Below are 25,941 nucleotides of genomic sequence, written 5' to 3'. Positions count from 1 at the left end.
AATTAGTTCCCCTTACTCAGTACCCCCAGTAGTGGCCCCCCCTTATGCAGTGCCCCCAGTAGCAGTCCCCACATTGCAGTGCGCCCAGTAGCGGTATCCCCTTATGCAGTGCCCTTAGTTTATATAGTGCCCCCAGTAGTAGTCCCCCCCCATGCAGTGCCCTTTATATAGTGCCCCCAGCAGTAGTCCCCCCCATGCAGTTTTCCCAGTAGTGGTCCCCTTATGCAGGAACCCAGTAGTGATCCCCCCTATCCAGTGCCCCCTGTAGTGGCCCTTCCTATTATTGCCCCCAGTAGTGGTCCCCCCAGTGCAGTGCCTCTAGTAGTAGGCCCCTTTTATAATGCCCCCAGTGGTAGTCCCCCCCCCAAGTAGTAGTCCCCAGTAGTAGCCCCCCCCAGTAGAGGTCCTCCCAATAATGGTACCCCCAGTAGTAGCCACCCCTCCCCTGTTGTGCCCCCACCCCCAGTAGAGGTCCCCCCAGTAGTAGCCACCCCCCTCCCCTGTTCCCAGTAGAGGTGCCCCCAGTAGTGCAGACAGGTTTAAAAAATATATATATAAAAATATACTTACCTGAATCCACACTGCTGCTGCTCTGGTCCACGACACCGCTCCCGCCGCCGCCACCCGCAAGTCCTCCCGGGCTGGCGCGCTCAGCATTATGGAACAGACGTCATGATGTCACGACGTCTGTCCCATTACCCACTGCAGGAGCCGGACGGAAGCTCGGCTCTTGCAGTGGGTGCTGCAGCAGTCAATGAGAGTCTATCTGACTCTCATTGGCTGCTGTTTAACACACGCATCGCCGCCAGCGCTGGCGGCGATGTGTGTGTTATGCACAGCCTGAGCCCGCCTCCTAGCGTTATTGGGCAAGCGATCAGGGGGAGGGAACGGGCTCAGCTGTGCAGCACAGGACCGGCGCTGGAAGCCTAGCGCCGGTCCTGTGTAAATGTGTATCGCTAACCGCACACTGGCTAACTAGGGCGGGCGGGCCGGTACCATGGCTAGCGGCGCCCCCCCCCCGCGCTGCCGGTCCCACGGCGCCCAGGGCACGCACCCCGCTCACCCTGCCCTAGTTACGCCACTGGCGTGGAGTCTTGCTTTTTGCTGTAATGAAATGGTGGGTTATTTATGAAGCAAAAAAAAAACACAATAACGTCTTGGTAATGTCTCTATAAATAAACAAAAAATACCCAATTTGCTTTTAGTCCACTTTCTTGCACTACCAATAACCCCCCCCCCCCACCACCACCACTTTTTTGCCCATTTTGCATTTGAAAGAATAAGCAAACTAGAGCTTTCTTCTGAAAATGCTGTTTACTGTAAAACAAACAAACAACCAAAGAAAACCCCAACAAAACAAGTTATAATTTATATGGGTATACTGCATATTGATGTTGGAATATGCCCAGAAAAAAAAGTCACAATGGCAAAGCCTCAGCACTGAAGGGGTTAACTTAACATGCGTTAAAACATACCTCCCAACTGTCCCAATTTCAGTAGCACAGTCCCGTTTTAGAGGCACTGTCCCACTCGAAACCGCAGTGTCCTGCCCGTAGGTCCCAGTGTCCCGCGGGCAGTGGGAAGGACCCGCTAACTCCGCTGCTCTGCATAGCCGTGCAGCTGTGAATGGATGACAACACAGTGCCGGCTCTTGAAAAGGCTGGGGGGCTGTCAAGCCCCCAGCATGATGAAAACATGGGCGTGGCATTTCCACTAGGCCACACCCCCTATTTTCAGGCACGCACTACTCTCCCACCTGCCGGGACCTAAATGTTGGGAGGTATGGTTAAAATGCCGATTCAAAAAAATATTGCAGCCATCTAAAAAGGGCCGCAGCAATCGGAGGCTGCCATGAAAGCGGTGCTAATAAGTACCTGGAGGCTGAAGGAAATTACGTGACCTGATTAGATGGAATTGTAGGTTTCTTGCGCACTTGCACCCTATTTAGCAGTGACGTGCGGTGAGGTAGATGGCTGGGGAGGCACTGGCTAGTATCAGAGCCAGATTTATACATACATATATGAACCTGAGGGTTAATGTGGGCATTATATAAAGGTGCAGCAGTATATAGCGCTGAAAATTTTGTGAGTTTTGATCAGAGATGTGTGGAAAAGGTAGACAGGGGAGGCAGTGCCTCACCTGCCATACACTTTATACTCCAGAGTTATGACTATAAAAATGATTAGCATAATACACAGAATATATTTATAATATTATCTTTACTTTTTTCTTAGAATTTTTAGTCAAAACTCTGGAGTATACCCAAGTATGACAGGAAAGGCTCTGTCTCACCTGACCGCACATCACAGCTATTTAATACATGTTTTATACCAAGTTCTGTGACTGTGTCTTTTGACATATTCAGCTTTCTGCCTGCTGTACCTGGCTGGCTAGTAGCAGCAGGGTCCGACGAGAGTGGCCGGGAACAGCCAGCACCGCAGAGGTTACGGTGTGAGGAGTGGGGAGAAGATGTTGAGTGATGTCATCCTGGGGGCTGGAAGGGAGAGTATGTGGCATAAGTGCAGGAGCGCTCGCCCCCACCTCTCCTTATACTGGTGTGTGACATAGAGACAGGCCCCTCCTCCCTATTACATACGCCGAGCAGCTGCACACAGCCTCTCACTCTTCTCCTATCCGCGCTGTGTGCTCCGAGCAGTGATTGCTCTCCTGGTGAGTATGCAAGTGCCTATAGCTAATGCAATCTCTGTGGTTATCATAGGCTAATCGAATGCATATAGTTACATGTCTGGCCCTCTCCTATATGAGAAACAGGAAACCTCCACGTTTATGGAAAAACCTGTCTTCCTGTGTGATAATGGGGTATTTTCTTGTTACATTGAAGAGACGCCGCAAGTGAGTGTTCATTTGGGGTGATAGTGCCCCCTCTGTGGGCAATCCCTCTGGTCCCTGACTGCTGTGTGCGCTGCGGAAGCCGCCGGTGTATACAGATGACATATTGGCGTTATCAGAGTGATTTATTATCATTTACTTTACTCCTGCTGAGTCCTGAATAACATCGTGTCTGCTGCTGACTTACACGGTGATCTATAGCCCGGAGTCCTATTACTACCAGCACGTCAGTGTTTATACTGTAATCTCCCTTTATGACCTGCTCGTCCATATAAGCGCCGCTATACGGAGTTACATTATACATTATTTTAAAGTAACCGCAAAAGGAGGGAATTTTTTTCTTCTTCTAAATACAGGTGTTCAGTCACACGGCACCAAACAGGATTATTATAAGTGTCAATAACTACAGGCTTCATTGTGTGTTTTGTGTACTGTGATACAAGAGTTTGAAAAGTTGTGTTGTTTTGATACATATCTTTCCCACATTTTGCGCACCATATTTTATTTAGAGCTTTGCCCTCTTAGCTCACCCCATATTGAGATGTGCCCCTGCTATGTTTTTTTTTTATAGCAGATTTTTATTTATATATTTAAATCACAGCTGGAAAAGTGCAGTGCTTTAAAATCTCACTACTTGTTATGAGTCTTAAAAATGCCCCATTTATCAATATTTTCTGAATTAATTTCCAATCGATCTTGCAATGTAGAAAATACTTTTTTGAACAATAACGCTGCTGTCCTCGCATCTTAAATCTACTTTCGATCCAATAGTGGTAGCAGCAAAAACTTACACTACTAGGTTCTATACCAGCAGTGTTAGTGTGCAAGCATACAGACAGAGATATCTAAATGGACCCTCTTCACACTCTGGACCCCTTACAAGGTATTTGAATATAGCGTTAGCACAACTGGAATACCCCTATAGAATGGGGACTGCAGTCTACTAATACCCTTTTACACCTAAATCCTGGGTCTGTGTCACAGCGGCATGAAGCCAGTTTACACCGCAGGCTGGATGTGGGATATTGCCGGGGCTTACCTCTGCCAGCGCTTTGCGATGACATAATTTCCAAGCGCCGAGAAGGCAGCTCTCCCTGTGCAGTAAACGGGACCCGGATCGGATGACCTAGGTTACCTGTTCACACTGCCCTGTAACCCAGGTCCATCTCTGAACAACCCGAGTAGAAAGTGTTAACCCGAGACGCTGGACCCGGGTTAACTCTTTCACACTGAGTCGCGACCTGGGATAACCTGGCAATAACACAGGTTTTTGCTGCGTTGTAAAAGGGGTATAAGACTTTGCCATTAATGATGGAGATATCTGTGCTATCTCCTGCATAATAGGTGTTTTTGTTAAATAGGACATTTAACTAATAAATGTGTAAACGTTCTGTGTCTGCATGTTCACTGGGACGAAAAGGCTTGATAAATAGTCCCAAGTTCTGCTCAAATATAGTATGTTTTATTTGGGAACTCGTTTTTTATTGAGCACTTTGGATACATATCTACTTGAGCAGGATTGGGGTCTGTGTGCAGAAAATCCCCCTCACCGCACAGTTGGGTCCCCCATACTTGTTCCAGAGGTGCCCTCTTTTCCGGTGATATCTTTAGAAAGATGGTGCAAAGATGGCACATTCACAGAAAAGAGCAAAGACTTTGGCACATTGCCAGAATCTTTGCTGCTCATGTGCACAGGCACCTTTCCGAATATAACGCCAGAAAGAAGGCGCCATCTAACGGCCATATGAAGTTGGAATGCCGTACCTGCAGCCACGGTGGCAAATCGTGTTGTGTGGTATTCCAATTGGCCCATGTGCACTGTACACCTATGATACATATGCCACTACGCTTCAGCAATTAAAGCGTTTGTATAATATACTTTCCCATTTAATAAGACATTGCTTGTAATTTGGAGAAATTAAAGCATCCGTGTGACACCACCTTTTATGTTTTGATGAGGGCAGTTCCAGAACTCCTCACAATGACCTCTTCTTAAACTTTTGATCCTTGGCTCCATGTAGGCCCTAGACTTGGGTGGGGTTTATGAAATATTCCACATGTATTATCTTGAGTCTTCTATTTAGTCTCTTTCTGTGTCAAAGAAAATACAACTTTTGTATTAACCTTTCTTGTAAATACAGTTGTTACATGCCTTGTAACAACTTTAAATCTGTGATACTGCCTGAAGAATGCTGCTGTAGACCTATTGTGTAACTAATAATGAGTTAGATGTACATGTTCCTCCCTGTATTATTCTAGCATTACAAGCTGCTGATTTTTATACATGCCCTCTGACACTTCCTAGTTGCAAACAAACCTGGTAGAATATGGTGATCCATTAGTTGTAATTCAGTTGTTAGCGATGAATTACCAGCATTTGGACCATTTCCCCAGCAACACATGGCCACCAACTTCTCGGTTTACTTCTCAGCCCATTGAGGTGCACAGTAAAATTTGAGAAGTTACTATACTGTAATTCTTGGTAATGTGCAGACAACCCTAATGCCTACACACTAGATGACATATATCGTTCGTACAGCCAATCTATTGTTCAGTCTATCTGACCGTGTGTACACACAATATATCTATGAAGGACGTCTTTCACAGATATATTGCATTGGCCGTGATGCATGGCAGATGCAGTATATCTTTCACATCTGCTTGTGTGTACAGATGACTGACCAACCCATATACTGGCCACAGGAACCAGCAATAATGACATCACAGCTGGTTCTACTGGCCAGACATATAGTGTGGCCGATTGGTAAGTGTGTATACACAAGGTCGTTTGTGCATAACTTTGCCAAATCGTTAGATCGGTTTGTGGGTGGATCTAACATTCTGTCCTTTAGTGTGTATCTCATATTACTCTTGGCAATTTTACAGAGTTTCTTTAATACTGAATAATTGTTTGCCATGGCACCGTTATTTAGCATAACTCCTCTAAAGACTGCTTTTCTGAGTCTTCATGCTTTAATTCAGCTCTATCACAAGCCAAGCAATCATCATTTAGGTAATTTAACAAATGCAAATAAAATTAATTGTCAGCAGCTCCTCTAATCACACCTCATGACTGTAGCTGAATGTATTGTACTTTGTTTAGAAAATTATCTGTACAATCAATCCCTGTGCAAGTCTGTATACACACTAAATGACATGTATCCAGCGATGTGACACACGACCCCCATATCGGGTGGTCCGTACACACTGGACAATCCAGTGCCCGATATGCCCCCCCGCCCCCCCTGGCATAGAGCTGCATGGGATAGTCAGCCACATCGCTTGATCTTACATGCTGCACGTAAGATCAGGTGATGAGGCAGACAACCCCGATGGCCAAATCGTTAAAGATATCGTGTAGTGTGTAGGAGCCATAACTGTTCCTAATATTGTCCATTAATTTTCTAACATAGAGTAAGTGGTCTTTGTATTAACTCAGGGCACTGCTGAACGCAGATTCCCGATGGTCTGGAATATTATGCGCAGATGCCTTACCCGTTCTGCGCATGTGCAGTATGGATCCTGCGTATTTGCACGCAGACAGTAATTGATAGACAGTCTTCTGCCATTTATGGGGTGAGAGGGGGCGGTGACGGCCTCTATTTCCTGAAACGGGGGTGTAGTGTTGGGGGGGGGGGGGGTAGAGTGAGGAGGGCAGGATCTCTTTCCTGGCTTTTCTCTCATCTGCAGCGGCTGGCTTGTGAAACCCCATGAGTCACTTAGCGGGTCGATGTTCACGCACATTATCCGATGCTGCATTGTGCAACGCAGCTCGGATAAATAATGCATGCAGGAGGCGTGATGCCTCTTGCTGCATTACCATAATTGCAAGGATGGAATTACAAAGCTGCCTGCGTGCATCTTTGCAATTCCGTCCTAAGCTGAATTAGGCCGCAGTCTACACTATGCGGTCTCTATCCCATTCCCTCAGATTTCTGAAACTGTCTCAATTTATCCAAAATCCTCAACCATCTCTTTCCTCTGGTATTTTTCTTGAGACATTCAATCACTCTAATACTACCAATATTCCCTACATACAGCATTTAGGTTCTGATACAGAGGTGGATGCAAGTGTTGATTTTGGTCTCAAGTGGCTGATTTCAGTCTACGCATTTATCGAGTCACAATGCACATGACCTGATGGTTTACCGCCGGGGTACACAGAACGGATTTGGTGCAGAAAGAGACCATTTAAGTGGACGTTCCTGAGTGGTAACGTGGGGTGGCTAGCTAGACGTGAGCTGGAAATTGCGGCCATCTTCCAACGGACATTCTGAGCAATCCACAGGGCTGCTCTAATGTCGTATTGTGTGACCAATGGTATTACTTAATACACAAATGGGCATTTCTGCACGAATACCACCGGCTGGGGCATTAGCATAAAGACAATCGCAGCTGCATTACTGTCCACTTCTGAATCAAGCTCATAGCCTCAGTTTACAGTACTGTCTCTATTATACCTTACTGCTGAAATATTTTGCTGCTAATCAACTAGCTGAATTTCTAGAGCCCAATAACCTACTTGACCATCTCCAATCTGAATATTACATCCCTCTCTTGACAAACAAATTTTATGAAAATAGCCAATGAGCTACATATTACTTGGATCTAAAGGATCATTCTTTATAGTAGTAATTTTGTACCTTTCACTAACATTTATAACGGCTCTGTGACTAAGGGCCTATTTATCAAACTTATTGGATTCTTATTCATGGCAGTTTCTGAATGAATTAATTTATTAATGGGCAAATACCAGAGATATCAAAGATCCCCCGTCTTCAGCTAAATAACAAAGGATACTGCAGTGCACATTATTCATAATAGGGACTGTGGTCTTGCGTAATCTTTGCATATTTTGGCCCCGATAGCTAACACAATCCTTAGATGGTGTTCGCCATTGTAGCCTATAGGCTAGACTTTCAAATGGTGTTTTTTTTTTTTATAATGCTGGAGAGTGACCTTTGGGTCCCTCCCCAGCAGCGTATAATTACATTAGAGGCCTGATGGTCACTCCTGCACAGTAGAGAAGCCAGGTCCCATCCCAGCAGTAATGTAATAGCCAAAAAAAATAAAAAATTATCGCCAGGATTTGCAGCAGTAAGAAATTGTTTTAGGGTACATTTAACTAAAAAGTATAATAGGCCAGTATGATGATTTTTTTGACTCTTGTCACATCTGTTTAATCATTCCTTTAATGTCTCTATTAAAGATTCAGCTTCAGCTGTTGTAGATTTAGCTGTTACAGCTAAGGGATCATTGCTTGGGCCTCTGGTCTTTTAGTTATTATATGCTGTCTATATGAACGGTATAACCTGTGTTCTGATGAAGCACAGCTCTACTTGCTAATAGCAAAAATTACATTGGAGGTTCAAACAGCGATTACTAAGTACCTATCAGGAATTTGTAAGTGTACATGTCTCTGATGCATGAAACATAACATGAATAAAGGTATTATATCTTTTGCCCTAGCCGAGGTTCTGAAGTTCCATTAACAGCCGACATCTACTCAATTGAGCGCGTTTCCCAGGCTTGTTGTCTTGGTGTTGTATTTCATTTGTCACTCTTTCACTTTCCCACAGTCACACAAACACAACAACCATGCTGCTATTCTTCATAAACATTGCTATGATACGCCCATTTAATTGTTACTCAAGCACTAAAACTAATGCATGCCCTAATTCTGTCCCACAATGACTAACTGCTATAATCTATGTCTGGTCTTCTGCTTCTATCTGCACCACATATGTCACCCACAGTGTTGCTCTTGTCTTCCCATATGTGTACCCATGATCCTCTTAAAACATTCCTGTTAGCTCCTTGTCAATTTCTAGAACACCTACAAGATTTTTCTACTTGCATACAAAGCTGTACTTTCATCTACATTTCTTCACTTATTTCTATATATAAAACTGGGCAATTTCTGTGCCACTGCTGTATTTTATCCATAACCCTTTTCACTCACAGCTCCAGCCTCTGGAGATTTATCAGATACATCCTACACTGCAGTAAATGATAAATGATCCCCTGAAGGCACTTCAGCTAATGTGGATAAGAATACCTGTTTCCTCTTGTTTAATGCAACCACTTAAAAAATGGGAAAGTGTTTATCAGTATAGAGCAAGACCCCTTATTGCAGCGATGGAGGATGTCTCTGTGTGGACATTTATTAAAGAAAATCACTGTTACGGTAATGCTCCTTTGCGGCTGTGTTGAAACACATTGAGATCTCATTATGGTGCATGCACAAGGACGTCCGGATGCAGTACTAGTAAGTAACCATAGTGCCATCTTTAGATGGTGTTATGTATTAGTGGGCAAGCATCGAAGCTTTTCATCGCTGAGTTAATGCACATCACACTTCTCCACCATAGCTGGCTACGTTATTCTTGGCAGAAGAAAATGTGCTGCTGATTAAGTCTCTGATATCTCCATGGGACGCTTTTTATTTTTATTTTTTTATTTTGGAGAAGCAACCAAAAAGTAAGGTCATCATCACTTCATATACCCCAATCAGCCAGAACATTAAAACCACCTGCCTAATATTGTGTAGGCCCCCTTTGCGCCACCAAAACAGTTCTGACCCCTCGAGGCATGGACTCCCCAAGACCTCTGAATGTGTCCTGTGGTATCTGGCACCAAGATGTTAGCAGCAGATGCTTTAAGTCCTGTAAAGGTGGGTACACACCTGACATATATCTGCTGATCGAGTGATCTGCACATATATATGCAGATGATGGTCGTTCATACACACTGAATGGCCGTCATCTGCTTGTGCCCTCGGGTCCGGGGGGGTGGGACACGGTGGGTGGGTCGGGGGTGTGTCCCGACCACATCCTCGCGGCTGCTGCTGTGTGTGTGCGCGGCCGGTCTGCAGACCGCCCGTACACACTTGCCGATGGACAGCTATATCTGCAGACATATCTGTCCATCGGCTGTGCAGCACAGCTAATACGATATGTCTGTGAATGCCGACGTTCACCGACATATTGCTGGTACACACTGGCCGACGGGCAGAAGATACATTGGCCGATCAATTGATCGCAAATGTATCTGTCAGTGTGTATTCAGCTTAAATTGTGAGGTGCAGTCTCCATGGCTCAAACTTGTTTTTCCAGCACATCCCACAGCTTAATTGGAATGATATCTGGGGAATTTGGAGGCAAAGTCAACACCTTGATCTCTGTCATGTTCCTCAAACCATTCTGGAACAAATTTTCAGTGTGGCAGGGTACATTATCCTGCTGAAAGAGGCCACTGGCAGCAGGGTATACCATTGCCATGAAGGGGTGTACTTGGTCTGCAACAATGGTTAGGTAGGTGTCATGTGTCAAAGTAACATCCACATGAATGTCAGGACCCAAGGTTTCCTAGCAGAATATTGCCCAGAGCATCACACTGCCTCCACCAGCTTGCTTTCTTCCCATAGTGCATCCTGGTGCCATCTCTTCCCCTGGTAAACAATGAACATGCACCCGACTGTCCACATGTAAAAGAAAATATGATTCAGCAGACCAGGCCACCTTTTTCCATTGGTCCATTTCTGACACTCAGGTGCCAATTGTAGGTGCTTTCGGTGTGGGACAGGGGTCAGCAAGGGCATTCTGACCAGTCTGCAGCACTGCAGCCCCATACATAGCAAGCTGCAATGCACTGTGTGTTCTGACATCTTTCTATCATAGCCAACATTTAACTTTTTCGGTAATTTGTGCTACAGTGGCTCTTGGGTGGTATCAGACCAGACACATTAGCATTCACTTCCCACTTGCATCAATGAGCCTTGGGCACCCATGACCCTGTCACTTGTTCAAGGGTTGTCATTCATAGACCCACATTTGGTAGGTACTAACCACAGCATACCTAGAGCACCTTACAAGACCTGGCATTTTGGAGATGCTCTGTCTAGCCATTACAATTTGGCCCTTGTCCGAGTCTCTCAGATCCTTACGCTTGCCTATTTTTTTCCTGCATCCAACACAAGAACTGAATGTTCACTTGCTATCTAATATATCCCACCCCTTGACAGGTGCTATTGTAATAAGATAACCTATGTTATTCACGTCACCTGTCGGTGGTTTAATGTTATGGCTGGTTGGTGTATTTGCCCTTATATTGCTTTAAGCTTGTTATCTCTAGCAACAGAAAATCAGAGGAAGTATTAGACCTTCATATGTATTTGAGAATGGTCAAATGACTAAAGATGAAGCATGTGACTTATGTTTTTTATGGTGAGATGGGAAGTAATCCTGTGACCACACAGATGGTTTTCTTGAATGTGAAGGACTGCATGGAAGAAACCATTTAATAAGAATTTGTTTATAAATAATGGGACACTCGAAGGACACAACCACACTAGGGGATCTAATTATCAATGGCAAAAAGACCTAAATCCTAATAGCAGACGACTGTTCATTGCTATCATGACCAGTTGCTTTTACTGGGGTCTTTCTGCAACTTATTCTTGCGTACTGCAATGGTAGGAGTACTGTTGTCATTCTCTGTTAGCTAATGCTATCTCAGAGTGGTGTAGCCACAGGAGCCTATAGGAAGAAAGGCTTTATTAAAATAAACTTTCAATTCCAATTACAACCCCTCCCCCCTCCCCTTTCCCCCTTCAGCTTTCTCTTTTTGTGTAACTGGAAGTCCAGGGTATTGGTAAACACAAGTGAGATGATAAGCCAGCTCATTCAAGCTTAATGTCCTGGCAAGTGGTGAGGCTACTTTTACTGCCGTCAGCCAGTGTCACCAGGGAGCTGGGCATCATTCAGCTGACCTGGTAACTGAAAAAAAGAATCAAATTTAAAAAAAAACACAGAAAAAAAACAACAACTTTGTATGGTGCCAGTTATAGTTAAGTTTAAGGATTTGTCGGATAGGAAGACTTATGTTCGTTGGTACATTCACACAAATGGGACAGTCCATTTTCCCTAATCATGGAAGGATGGACTCGCCAAAGGCTGAAATGAAATCAGGAAAGGTACCTATTGTAGGTTGCTGAGTGCAAACCTGTACTCAAACAGCAAAAGCAAATATTTGTAATCACCACTGTGCTATATCAGCATTGGGTAACTAGGAGAAAGAAGAAAATAGGGTCATGGCCATACTATATGGTTTAATAATCAATTATTGTGTAATCACATTTTTATTTTAAATGAAACTCTAACTTTCTAACTTATCTTTCTTGGTTGGTTTGTATCTTTTTTTTTTTTTGCCCATTTACAACAGCTGTTTATAGAAGTCTGCTTTTGTTTTGTGTGAGCTTCTTGGGTTCACATTTTCATATTAATAAACGATGCTGATGAGGTTGCATCAATCTTAGGGGTCCATTTATTAAATAATGCATTTTTCTTTTATCTGAATACTGTATGCAATTTTCTCTGTTTATGTGTATTTTACACCTGCGGCAGAGGACCTAAGTAAATCTACTTGTCCTACGATGCAGTTTCTGCACCCTGCAATCAGGATATTAATAATGCAAGCCAAGTTTCTCTCTTTGTGTATGCGTGAGTCGGTAAGGCCGTACATGCGCATAAAATACTCTTGAGTGCAGTGGCGTAACTTCATCCCAGGTGCCCCCCCAAACTAAAATGTACCACCCCCAGCACCTATGCCAGCCCCAGCTGCCGCCGCTCCCCTTATGCAGTTCCTTTTATATAATGCCCCCAGTAGTGGTCCGCCTATGTAATGCTCCCCAGTAATGGTCCCCCTATGCAGAACATCCAGTGGTGAGGCCCCTTGTAGTTGGCCCCCAGTGGTGAGGCCCCTTGTAGTTGGCCCCCAGTGGTGAGGCCCCTTGTAGTTGGCCCCCAGTGGTGAGGCCCCCACCGCGCGCGCGCACACACACAAAAAAAACAAACACCTTTATCCCTGCTCCAGTGCTGCTGCCGTCCATCCCTGGTGTCTGCTCCTCGGCACTATGGGAGTGACGTCACTCCCATAGTGCACTGCGGGACCCGGAAGACGGAGCTCACTCCTGAGCTCCGTCCCCGGCGTCCGCTCCTCGGCACTATGGGAGTGACGTTATGACGTCACTCCCATAGTACACTGCGGGACCCGGAAGACGGAGGGAGCTCTGTCCTCCGGCTACCGCCAGGAGGATAGGAGCCGGGCGCCCGCTGGTAACACACTCAGCGGGCGCCCGGCAAATGGAGGGTGCAGGGGTGCGACCGCACCCCTTGCACCCTCCGTAGTTACACCAATGGAGGTGGAGCGCCGATCCGAGGCGCTCCTTCTCCATGCAGCTCCCGGGGACAATGGAGCCAGGTGCCCCCTTCAGGGCTGACGCCCGGCGGCAAATTACTCCATTGTCTCCGGGAGTTCCGCCACTGCTTGAGTGTGTCGGACTCGGACTGCGCATGTGTGAGCTGGTAATGTGCTGGAGAAAGAACATGTGATTAGCACATTGCAAGCCTGCAGGTAAGCATAATGCTGTCCTGAGTTGCCATTATGTGTTTAACAAAAGCCCGATTTTCGCTGCACCATAAATTGATGATTTTTTTTTTTGTGCTATTAACATTAAAACATCCTCCTCCCCTTTTTTATTTTTACAAAGAGACCCTTTCCACTGTGCACATTTTGAAAGGTAAATGGAGATTGCTCATATTGCACACACAAGGCTCACTGATCTGTAACCAATGTCAGAAGTACTGCTGTTACAGGAAGTGCAGCAGTTACTGGGCCTAGAATCAGCTTCTGCACCCACTATTACCTGTGCATTCATAGGCCTCTCTGCCTGCTCAGAAGAGGAGACATTGGTTGTGGTAGGGCTGATTGTATTGCTAGGCCTCCCCTCCAAAGTTAGCTATGTGACCTGACCTGGTAAGTATGAAATCTTCCTTGCAGGGCCATGTTTTTCGGATGTTCTACTGGAGAAGGGGACAGATTAATCTGGTATAGGTAAGTATGTGTGAATGGGTAGGTGTGTGTAATAAAGTTATACTGTCACGGTGTGTGTGTTTTTGTCTTTTTTTAACTATTTATTTTTCAGTGAAATTACAGGTGGCGCATGTCTGCTGGCACTTGTAGTTCCACAACTGCAAAATGGCAGGCATGCTGGCACTTGTAGTTCCACTGTAAAGTACAATAATGTTACATTATTTGGCCCCCCTATAACCCCCATACCCACCGCTCCAGGGGTATGGGGATGAGCCCCAGGCTTCAGCGTAAGCCTATGGTGCTTGGGAGAGGGGGGACCCTTTTTTGGGGGGTCCCCGACTCCCCCGAGATCACCGGCTTGCGCTGACCGACTTGGGGTGTAATGCTTTGGACCTGGAGCCCCGGTGATTGGGTCTCCGGGCTGTGGCATTACACCCCAGTCGGTTGGGTCTGGTGCTGGTCTTAAATATAGGGGGTACCCCATGTCTTTTTTTCCCCCTAGATTTAAAACCATCACTAGTCCCTGCAACCTGGTGTTGGTTTCTAAAATACGGTGGAACCCTACACATTTTGTTCTGCTTATTTTTAGAAACCACCACTGGCTGGCAAGCCTGGGGCTGGTTTGGCTATTGGGGGGGGGACCTTATGTAATTTTTTTTGTAAATTTTTTTAGTAAATTTTTTTTTTTTTACAGGTTAAAAAAATACGTGAATTTTCGGAAAATATTCTAGGGACACCCCCCTAAAGATGTGTAGACATGGGGGATCACTATGGGTACCCCCATTTTTATCTCCTGAAGGAAGTCTGGATTTCTAATAGCCGCTGCAGGAAAAAAGCTATTTAAAAACCAGACTTTCTTTTGCAGGCAAAAACAGAGATACCCATAGTGATCCCCCATGTCTGGGCATCTTTAGGGGGGTCCCAGGCATATTTCCTGAAAATTCCCGTTTTTTTTTTCGTAAATGGGGTCAAGGGTCATTTTTAAAAAACGGATAATTTTTTAATTAACTATACCAGGTGAAATAAAGTTTAGATTTGGGGTTTAGGGGTGCAGGCTTATAAAAAAAAAATAGCCTGTACTTTTTGGAATGCCCCCTTAAAACGAAATGTTCCAAACAAAATGTAAAAAAAAAAAAAAAAAATCGGACACCACAAAAGATAAAACAAAAATTTTGGGGTGACAAAAAAAAATTGTCAAACAAAAAGCCAAACTGACTAAATTAATACTGGTGGGGTCCCCAAGGATGTGGCAGGTGTTTTTTTTTTTTTATTGCGCAGAGTAGCGGCAGGTGTATTTTTACAGAATTTATAAAACTACCTTTAGGGACTTAAAAATATGCTAGTACCCATTTTCATGTACCCCAAACTTGATGGGACCATTTTTAAAAACGAAAAAATAAGCTAAATGCTCTTCTGCATCACTTCTTCAAAGTCGGGGAAAAAAAACACCTGCCGCAGTTATTTAAAAACCCGACTTTCTTTTGCAGCCAAAAACGGGGGTACCCATAGTGATCCCCCATGTCTGGACATCTTTAGGGGGGTCCTAGGATTATTTCCCGAAAATTCCCATTTTTACCGCCGTTCCAAGTATCGCCGGGTCCCGTTTTCGCCTACTTTCAAATTGAATACAGGGATACGCGGGCACGCGCGCGATATTTTAACGCCTGGAAGACAGGCGAAGGCAACATTGAGTCCGTGCTGCGTTAAGTTAATGCTGCTCGGCTCAAATTGAATGCGGGCCTATGTTTAATTTGTAAATTACCACCAAGAATGGGTTATACAAGCATAATGTATCTGTATTTTTGCAGACCCGTATGTCATTGAGGTGTGTGTGTGTGTGTGGCTTGTTTGAGTACAGATACCACTCTGCCATGTAGCAGTGCAGAGAGATAGCAAATCTTTTTGATCTGTCTCCCTGCCTGTCGCACTGCTGTAAAATCAGACCGTTTAGGGTCATACAACAAGTTCTCCATATATCTACGGTAACTGAAAACCATAGGGTCATGCCAATCTGCGTGATGACCCCCAATCAACATGACACGCATTTCGCACAAGCTTTTCCAAAAGGTCGAGTCTAAATCAGTGCAGCTGGGGTTTAAATATTTTGTCAAGAACCGTATTTTTATTAATCTCTATATATTTAACTTGGACCAGTTACTCAATTTTGTAGGCCGATAACTGTTGTCACTGTATTTTTTAAATATGTTCTATTTTAAATATTCCCTTTCCAATGGAAACCTACCTTTGTGGCTATGTTTAGCATAGATACCAACATTTTAAACTAATATCCAGAGACCATCTGAGCACCTCATGCATGATGCAGTCTCAGTGGACTTTGTAACCCGACAATCACTTATGTCCTGTTTACTGAATTAAATTAGATTTTAGTTTTTATGGATTATAAATATATTTTGAAAAAAGAGCAGATAACAAGAAATGCTTTAAGGAAAAAAAATTCTACTGTGCTGTTGATCATTACCGAATACTGTAAAGTAGGAACATTTCAGGGATAAATATTTAAAACCTAATACTGCCCTGGAAAAATGACAAAAAGTTGGCAGGTATGGTTTAGTATTCTGGTCATATATGTGAGTCTATCTGCTTAGACTACACCACATTTGACCTACATACTGTATATGCACAAATGTTAGTGTAGTGGCATTGGAGTGTCACTATCATGTCTGAGAACAATGCTTAAGACTGAAGAAAAACATCCTTTAATGCATCTTGCTGCGACTAACAAAGAGAAAGCGGAAACTGCATATAAAATATGTGATTGTATTCTCTTCCAGAATATTACCTCAAAGCCCGAGATCAGGAAAGAAATGTAAGTTCTAAATATACCAATGTTTTAAAAAAATATATATATATATATTTTAAGCGGATTGTTTTGTCGTGCAGTTGGCCTGTTTTAATCTGAGACTGATTAAACAAAATGAATCATCTAATTTAAAAAATATTTCCAAATCTGAAATTAAAAGCCTACATACTGCATTTTTTTAAGATGGAATTTTGACTGATTTTTTCACATGCAATATTTAAGGTGGTTGATTTTTATTTATATAGCGCCTTTTGTATTACCATTGGAGTTTAAAGACGCTCAATCAGTAACAGTGGTTACATACTGATCACTGCGTCCTTTTTAGGTGCTGTACAATTGTGGTGGTTTCTATAGCGTAAGACACTTGGGGGTCTAATCATCATGATATAATTGACGTAATAAATGCTAAAACACTCATTTCCACATTATTTAAGCTTTTGCCCTATTCAGCAATGTGTATATGGAGAAGATACCGTAATTATCTTCATATTTTCCTAATTCGCAGAGTACCGCACTGTAGGGATCAGCCATTGATCTCTACAGTGCTTTAACGCTTTTTGCTATTCAGCAAAGCAAAAAGCATTAAATCACTCCTAAAATATTTCCTTTATCTATATAACGCCATTTAAGAATGGCGTTATATGAGGAAAATACTTAAATATCCCGAAAACTGCAGGGACAGAGGGAAATTTTCCCATAAGTCCCTGCAGCATCTTGTAAGCCCGCCCAGTCTCCGTGCCTGCTTCCCGGTGATCGGCGGCAGGTAAGTCCACCTAGAGCCTTTTAAACCTGCCGAAATTGATTGACATGTGACTGACATGTGTATACAGGCTTTATACTAGCCTGTATATATTTATGTGCGATTATATTTAACATTTCTATATAAATGTTAACTATAAAACCACATAAATATACATGTATACAGGCTAGTATAAATCCTGTATACACATGTCAATCAATTTTGGCAGGCTGGAGCTGTACTTACCCCGTCGGCGGTCACCGCAAGCAGGGATGGAGACTGTTCCCTAGCACATGACTGAGCATGCGCAGAGTTACCGCAACAGCTGTCCCTGCAGAAAATATTGCTGAATAGCAGCCATATTTTATCATAATTGATAAAAACTCGTGACAATGTTGCCCGATAATAATCTGGGCAACATCGTCACGCTTGCTAAATAGATCCCTTAGGGGGAGTTGTTTTAAACTTTCAAGAGATAAACAAATAGCAAAAAAAATAAAAAAGGATCTGGTGGCACTAATTAGTACAATAAATAAATCTAATAATCCAAAATATGACTGTAGCAATTACAGAGGGGTATCTGTGTAACCCTCACCAAATAATTGCGCTAGTCAAATAAACGGTAATCAGATAATCAGTGGAAGTCTGGTTCACATACAGTATAACACATATTTAATGTATAAAGATATTGTATAAGATCCTATGAATATGGCATCACAACAAAAATACAGACAATAACAATCAATCACAGTATTATCATTAAACAATAATCAGGGTACAAGATTAAAAACCCAGAGAAGAACAACAAATGTTCATAAAAACTCAAATAATTGTATTATAGTCGCTGGATGACATCCAATTAAACAATCTAATAGTCTCTCTGCTCATGTCTTTAAGAACCAGCTGCATTGGGCCGTCACGCTGTTTGAATACAATGTTGCAAATAGTAATAACTTTCTCTTAAGTTGAAAATGGCAGTAACTAAATAAAGGTTTGTTACTCACTCCCCGTGTTGTAATTACCTCGCTGCTTGCTATGCATAGGCTAAACAACGTTTATTCGTATTAGCAGCACTTCAGGGCCGTCGTGACCTGTAATAGTTGTATATGGTCATGCAGAGCCGGCCCTAGGCATTATAAGCAAATGCCTAGGGGCGACTCAGAACGCTAGGGGAATTCCAGGGCTGAGCTCTGCCTGTCTGTCCCCCGCCTGCCACTAGCCGCTGCTCCCACCTACCCTGGAGCCGGTGCAGCTACCGGTCTCTCCCCCAGCACGCCGCGGCGATCGGAGCTCTCAGATTGGGTAGCACAGCGGATGGCCAGGCCGTCATGTGACCAGGATCCTCATCTGCCCAGCCTTTAGTCAGAACAAGCTTCTGCATAGAAGGGCCAGGTTAGGCAAATCAGCCTCCTGGAGTCCACGCGGGAGCAGCAGGAGGAGGTTTTGCAATGCGTCCACGTTTAAACAATAAGATTGGTGGTGGGATTATATGCTAGGGGGCACCAGTCAAAATTTTGCCTAGGGCACCAAATTGGCTAGGGCCAGCTCTGTGGTCACGGATAGGGCTCCTAAAAAAGCGGCAGGTGTGAAGCAAAGCAATGCGTGGTAGTAGAATAAAGCGTGCCGGATCGGTAACTGTCTCAAACGGGGTGACAGTGGGTTGTTGGAGACCTGGTACTCATCCCGGTCTGGTATGTCCAACAGGTCTATTTCTCCCCATGGCCTCCGAATAGTATTAGCTGCGTGGTATAATTAAAGTGCAGGTAGCAGTTGGCAGCAAGCCGTTCAGTTGGAACAGAGGTAAGAGCGACCTAGAGGTCCCACAGTATCACTCTTGCCTCAGGCAGGCATTTATATGCGCCCGCCCAGTTGAGCTGTCAATCACCGCTGGCCCGTGCAGCAAGTGTACAGGCGGTCGGCTGACCGCCCTTACACACACCACGATGCCCCAATATATCTGCAGCAGATGTCTCAGAACGATGTCGTTCACAGACATAGCGCTGGTACACACTGGCCGATGCACACGATATATTGGCCGTTCAATTGAATGGCCGATATGTCAGCCAGTGTGTACCCAGCATAACTGTCATTTTTCTAGCACAGCCTGCAAAATGACAGAATCTGATTGAAAGAGTTTGAAGTTGTCCATAATTCCCCCCCTATGCCTGGTAAATCTATTTGCACAATCTCTATGGTGCTTACTGTGTGTCCCAAGTAACAAGTGCATTATTTACAGTTCTTCATTAGAATAAAATGTCTGTTCTGCTCTTTAATAAAATACTATTTCTTGCGCATAATACAAAGTATACTTTGGATTTTACAGAAATCTTAAACACCTCTTTCACCATACATTATTTTAGATGTGCGTGAACAGACACTGAAATTATCTAAAAAAAATAACCTTGGTGAGTTATTGTGATAATAAGTAACTTACCAATGACTGGAATACTTTTGGCACACTTTTCCTTTACACCTAATTATTTTCTTTGTGAATTGTGCCAGTTTATTAGATTTATACTCCCATTTAGCCCCCCTTATACGGATAAAGTATAAATGTTTATGTGCTCCCGATTCATTTATCATCTTGTTTAATGAACTTCCACATTGTTTTTACATCAAACTAGAAGTTCTGGTATATTTGCTTTTAATGCCGTTCTGAATCGTAATGGCCCTACGACCCTGCTCCGCTGCTTGGAGTTTTGAATAACAAAGTGGAATGTTCGTTTAGTATGCATGACGGGTCTTCTTTACTGCAGAATCAGACCACTTGTTTCAGTGAGCTTCTACAGGACTAGAAGCAATACACTCAAATGTACATATACTTGCAGGCTCTAACTGATTGTATAAATTTGGCTATTTCAATTAATCAATGTACTACAACTGGAGTAAAGGACGACATAATATTCTGAATGGGGTCATTAGGCAACATATGTAATTTATTGTCTTTACTCTGAGCTAAACAGCAGTAATTAAGCTGCCTACACAAATAGGGGTATTCAATATGGAGCGAAAACTCTGTTTTTACGATGTTTTCGCAGCAATGACGTCATTTTCGGAGGTTTTGGTTTTACACCGTATTCAATTTCAAAGACTTTTCGCAGGTTCGAAAAGTCTTTGAAAAAACTTTTCACCACTGAATAGGTGGTGAAAAAAAGTGCAGAATTGGGGTTTAGGGGTGCAGACTTAAAGAAAAATAGCCTGCACCCCTGGGAATGACATTTTAAAAATAACTGTAAAAAAAAAGTTTAAAACAAAATAGGGACACCTCAAAAAATTAATTAAAAAATTGGGGTGAAAAAAAAAAATTGGGAAAAAAGTGTTTAAAAATAGGGAAATAGGTTCAGGGCTATTCTGCAAGTATGCGGCATGTGTTTTCTAGAATAGATTTATAGCGGCAGGTGCACAATTGCAGAATTTTTTAAAATTTACTTTAGGGACATCAAAATATGCTAGTACCCATTTTCATGTAGCCCAAATTTGATGGGACCACTTAAAAAAACGAAAAAAAAAAACCTAAGTGCTCTTCTGCAACACTTCTTCAATGTCGGGAAAAAACACCTGCTGTGGCTATTTAAATCCCCGACTTTCATTTGCAGGCTAAACTGGGGGTACCCATAGTGATCCCCCATGTTTTTACAACTTTAGGGGGGTCCTACAATTTATTCCAGGAAAATTTTCGTTTTTTTTACGCAGATCCCACTTTGCAGCTTCCCGTTTTCGTAGGTTTTATATTGAATACGGGGATAAAGCGGACGTGCGCCCGATACTTTATCCCAGGAAAATCTCTGATGTAGATCTTTGGATGGTGACTTGTGATTTAGTCCAAACTGGCCCTAACTTCCTTTATATATATAATAACCATACAGAGTGTCCGCACTTGCAGCACCAGAATCAACTTGGGGGTGCTCAATTAAGGACAAAACAGCCCATGAAATATAAAAAATGAGAAGAATTGGCACTCATCAGGTAGCTGACAAGAAAATTGGTTTTTAATTACCCATCTTGAGGGAGAAAGTGTATAGAGCCATAAAGTGCAATAGTCATAGTCTACGTTTCGGTCCTATGTAGGACCTTCTTCAGGACATCACAGCAGACATGTTTCAGCTTGTCTTTGGTTTTCAAGCTGAAACATGTCTGCTGTGATGTCCTGAAGAAGGTCCTACATAGGACCGAAACGTAGACTATGACTATTGCACTTTATGGCTCTATACACTTTCTCCCTCAAGATGGGTAATTAAAAACCAATTTTCTTGTCAGCTACCTGGTGAGTGCCAATTCTTCTCATTTTTTATATATATATATATATATATATATATATATATATATAATTTTTTATTTATTTTTTTTTAAACGACCAGCAATCCCAGTACATCTAGACACTGAAAATCTAGTGTTCTGAGATCTCATGTCCTCTCTGGCCTACATGAGAATCCCTTATTACTGCCCCGTTGAGACAGTTCAATCATAACTGGAGTTGGTCCTGAGATGTGTGTGGCTCTGCTTCACCTGGAGTTGCATACTCTTGGTTCCAGCACATGCATAGAGCAAAAACACATAAGATGCACTCTGATGCAGAGTTAAACGCAAGTCCATTTGCTGGTTTTTTTTTATAGTACTCAAAACCTTCATTTAGCCACTTTTTATGTTAAGTAATGTAGTTTGTTTTAACTTCAATTTTTTGGTTGATCAAAGAAGACCCGTGAGTACCTTTCTTTCTATTCACACATCTGTTTATAAGCTTTTCCTGTGTCCAAACCGTTAACTCCTTTTGGCTTGGTAACAAATTGTCTATTCTAGTAGGATTCTGTAATGTACAGAATAAAATCCCAAGAGGTTCTACTTAATTTAGAGTTTTAGCTGGCGTTATTCAAAGCAAGTTAATTTCCCTGATCTGTGTCAGCTGCTGTTTAGTAGTTAAGCCAAATGCTTGGTTAAAATAAAAGGAATGTTAATCTTTGAGTTTTGTATGTGTGTGTTGCCAAAAATTATAGCCACACTATGGATGACATCATCAAAAGCTGTGAGGTTAAAATTGTCAACCACTTAAGTTTTAAGTCACTTGCAGAGAAGAGCTGCAGACTTACAATACAATGTTACATTGTTTACCAGGTCGCTTTCTAATGCTGGCCATACACGCTACAATTATAGGGACAATCTGCTCGATATGCGCGGATCACCCCGATAATTGTAGCGTGTGCGGGCAACCGAGAGTTAAATATTGCTCGTCCAGCATGCCCGTCCGATGCGATAAAATTTCGGCCGCATCAGGCAGTGTATGCCCAGTCGCGGCCGACAGACATTTCCTGTGTTCCTTCCCATGTCTCCTCCCCTGGGGGCGGAGCGCAGATGTCTGGCTAATACAGAGATATCTCAGTGTATGCCGTGGACATCTGCGGGCTGGCAGGCTGCCAGATAAAATGTCTGTCTGACAGGCATTTTTTCTAAAGTGTCAATTCACAAACATTCAAAGCACAGAACACATGCTGTTATTTGGAATCATGCCCATACTTTGTACAAATCCCCACATTTTAATAATGAAACAAATTGCTCTATGGTGACCTCTAATGCATGTTTTCTCATGGCGTTAGCTAGGCAGATTGGGGTACTCCTTCACGAGTACAAAGTACACTGTACAATGCTCCTAGTTTTCACTGATGTGCAAAAATAAGTTTCCTTGTATAGGATGAGCTGGCAGGGTGGAGTAGGCAATGACCCCTTTCTCTTTTGATTAATATAGGAAATAAATTAGACTAATGCTGGACATACACTATACAGTTATCTGTCAGATCTCTGTCCAATCTGGATGTTTGAAATGAAAGACTGGTAATGTATGGGAGCAAATGACAATCGATTATATGGTTTTAAACACTGAAAAACAGAAAAAAATGATTGTTCAAATTGGTTAAATTTGTTTTATTTAACCATTTTGGCTGAACGTCCATTTTTGCCTGTTTTCCAGTGTTTGTGAACAATTATCATTTGCTCCCATACATTACCAGATTTTCATTCCAACCAGCCAGATTGGACAGATGTCTAGATAATTGTATAGTGTATGCCCAGCTTTAGTCAAGCAGTAATTTAGGAGAAAACATAACCATTTCAATTAATCAGTAAAAATACATTGTGATTTCCGGAGTACCAGTAAAAAAAAAAGGCACTACAAAATCCAAACGCTAGCAGTATCTGCAAAATGTAGACACTACCACCATTTAATACAGGCATTTAAAAAAACAAAATGGGTGCAAATCTTTAAACTTTTTTTTTTTTAAGCTATCTATACTGAACCGAACATTAGGAATGTGCCTTGTTTTACAGTCGATTGCGAGAATTACTGCTTCAGCAATTCCTTTTCATCTAAACCAATATGGCTGAAGAATGCATAACAACAAAATTTAGGAACTTGGAAAGAAATATCCACATGATCATATTTTGTTTGATGTTTTAGTTTATGATTAGGGGTTTCTAAAACAGTGGGAGCGGGAGACATCAGCATCTCATTTTGGATGTATATCAGCGTTTAGTAATGCTGTGTGCAAGTACAATTGCGATTATAATAGCAAAGGACTGCTCTCCCAAAAGAGCTGTCCTTTGTAGTATGCAGACTTCCGGGTTTCTGCGCATGCATGAGTTGTGGGGGACCCTGGGAGGGATCCTATTGGTTCCCTTTCAAGGAATTGTGTTAAAAAGCCAGTAGGCTTCTATTAGGCAACGAGTTACCTATAGGGTACAAGCTTCGGAAAGTTTTGCTTTTCAGAGCTTGGTGCATATGTGCAATGTGGTCAGACCTCCAAAAACTGCAGTTTTCTGAGTTTTGACCCCAATTTGGGCTTGATACTTCCCACTTTCTATGAGTGACTTAAGTGACAGCCATCAGCTTGTGAAGAGATGCCCAGCTGGATGGGATCATTGAGGAGAGAAACCGTGCCTGGCACTGGAGGATAGAGAAGACCCTTGCCTGGAGGTGGAGGAAGTCATCCAATCGGCAAGGTAGCGCCTGTTAAAGCGCCTCTATATCAGTTATTCTAGGAGTGTGCTATAATGTCACAGCCAGACACTACACTGCCCCCAATAGTAATCTCCCCTATGCTGCATTGCCCCCAGTAGTAGTCCCCCCCCCCCCCCCCCCCCTATACAGCGCCCCCAGTAGCGGCCACCCCCTGCTGTGCCAGGCTTACACACACACAAAGAAAACCAAATACACCTTACCTGATCCCCGCTCCTGACGCGACCGCCGCTGTCCTCTGAGTCCCGCCCCGCTCTTCTCCTGCATGGGAGAGATGTCAGGACGTCTCTCCCATCACATGCTGCGGGGGGAGACGGAAGACTGAGCTCCAGCTGGCTCCCTCCGTGGACGACGCAGCAGCAAATGAGAGTCTGGCTGACTCATTGGCTGGCTGCTATTACAAACTGTAAACTGTGTAGGGCCAGTGGCGGATCCAGGGGGGGGGGCGATTAGAGTGATCGCCCCCCCTAGCACAGTTTGTCCAACCATTATCATCTCCTCTGCATCATTAAGTTCAGAGGAGAGAGATGATAATGGCTGCCGGGCTATGCTGTGAACGGAGCTCCCGTCTCCCAGTCAGGGCCGGCCCTAGCCCAAATTTTTTGGTAAGCAAGTATATCTTTTGGCGCCCCCCTATGCAGTGCCCCTTTTACAGAGCCACCGGTAGTGGTCCCCCCTGTGCAGTGCCCCTTGTGCCCCCAGTAGTATTCCCCCTATATAGTGCCCCCAGTAGTAGTCCCCCTATGCAGTGCCCCCAGTAGTGGTACCCCCTATGCAGTGCCCCTTTTACAGTGCCCCCGGTAGTGGTGCCCCCAGTAGTATTCCCCTTATATAGTGCCCCAGTATTACTCCCCCCGCCCCCCCCTATGCAGTGCCCCCAGTAGTGGTACCCACTATGCAGTGCCCTTTTTATATAGTGCCCCCAGTAGTGGTCCCCCCTTGTGGTGCCCCTAGTAGTAATCCCCCCCCTTGTAGTGCCCCACTAGTAATCGCCCCCCAGTAGTATTACCCCCTGTAGTGTCATAAGTAGTATTCCCCCCTAGTAATCCCCCTTGTAGTGCCCCCAGTAGAATTACGCCCAGTAGTGTCCCCCCCCTAGTAATCCCCCCTTGTAGTGCCCCCCAGTAGAATTACCCCCTGTAGTGTCCCCAGTAGTATTCCCCCCCTAGTAATCCCCCCTTGTAGCGCCCCCCCTGTAGTAATCCCCCCTGTAGTGTCATAAGCAGTATCCCCCCCCCTAGTAATCCCCCCTTGTAGTGCCCCCGCAGTAGAGATGTAATGAAAATTAAAAAAAAACACTTACCTGAAACCCGATCCTGGTCCCGCCGCCGATACCAGCTCCTCCGTCTGCCGCTTTGCATTATGGGAGTGACGTCACGTCTTGACGTCACTCCCATTACCCACTGCGGGAGCCGGAAGATGTCCGGCTCTGGCAGTGGCAGCAGCAGCCGATGAGAGTCTGTCTGACTCTCATCAGCTGCTAAAGCAAACACAGCTGCCGGCGCCGGCGGCTGTGTGTTTGTGCTGTGTAGCGCTGACCGAACTCCGTCCGGTCAGCGCTACACACGCGGTGCACCTGTGTCACAGAGACAGTCTGCACCGCGGCCCGCATGGTACGCAGCTGAGGTGCCCTTCACTATGTGGCGCCTTACGCAG

At 43.9% G+C, this 25,941-nt stretch overlaps 1 protein-coding gene across 2 annotated transcripts in view; it reads left to right on the top strand.

Annotated features, from left to right (window-relative positions):
- Positions 1-2,541: 2,541 nt before the first annotated feature.
- LOC148517843 (cysteine and glycine-rich protein 2) overlaps positions 2,542-25,941 on the top strand; it is a 42,698-nt gene continuing 19,298 nt past the window's right edge. The window contains exons 1-2 of one of the 2 annotated variants that reach the window (XM_088478092.1): positions 2,542-2,670; positions 16,515-16,549. The gene's annotated coding sequence lies outside the window, so the exon portion shown is untranslated. The remainder of the gene's footprint in view (positions 2,671-16,514; positions 16,550-25,941) is intronic. The other variant, XM_088478093.1, reaches the window with a different exon arrangement.

The sequence above is a fragment of the Taudactylus pleione genome, unplaced genomic scaffold (assembly GCF_031769625.1).
Source record: "Taudactylus pleione unplaced genomic scaffold, aTauple2 ptg000207l, whole genome shotgun sequence".
NCBI classification, from domain to species: domain Eukaryota; kingdom Metazoa; phylum Chordata; class Amphibia; order Anura; family Myobatrachidae; genus Taudactylus; species Taudactylus pleione.
Note: the sequence above shows the minus strand (reverse complement) of the source record. Positions and strands in the feature narration are given on the sequence as shown.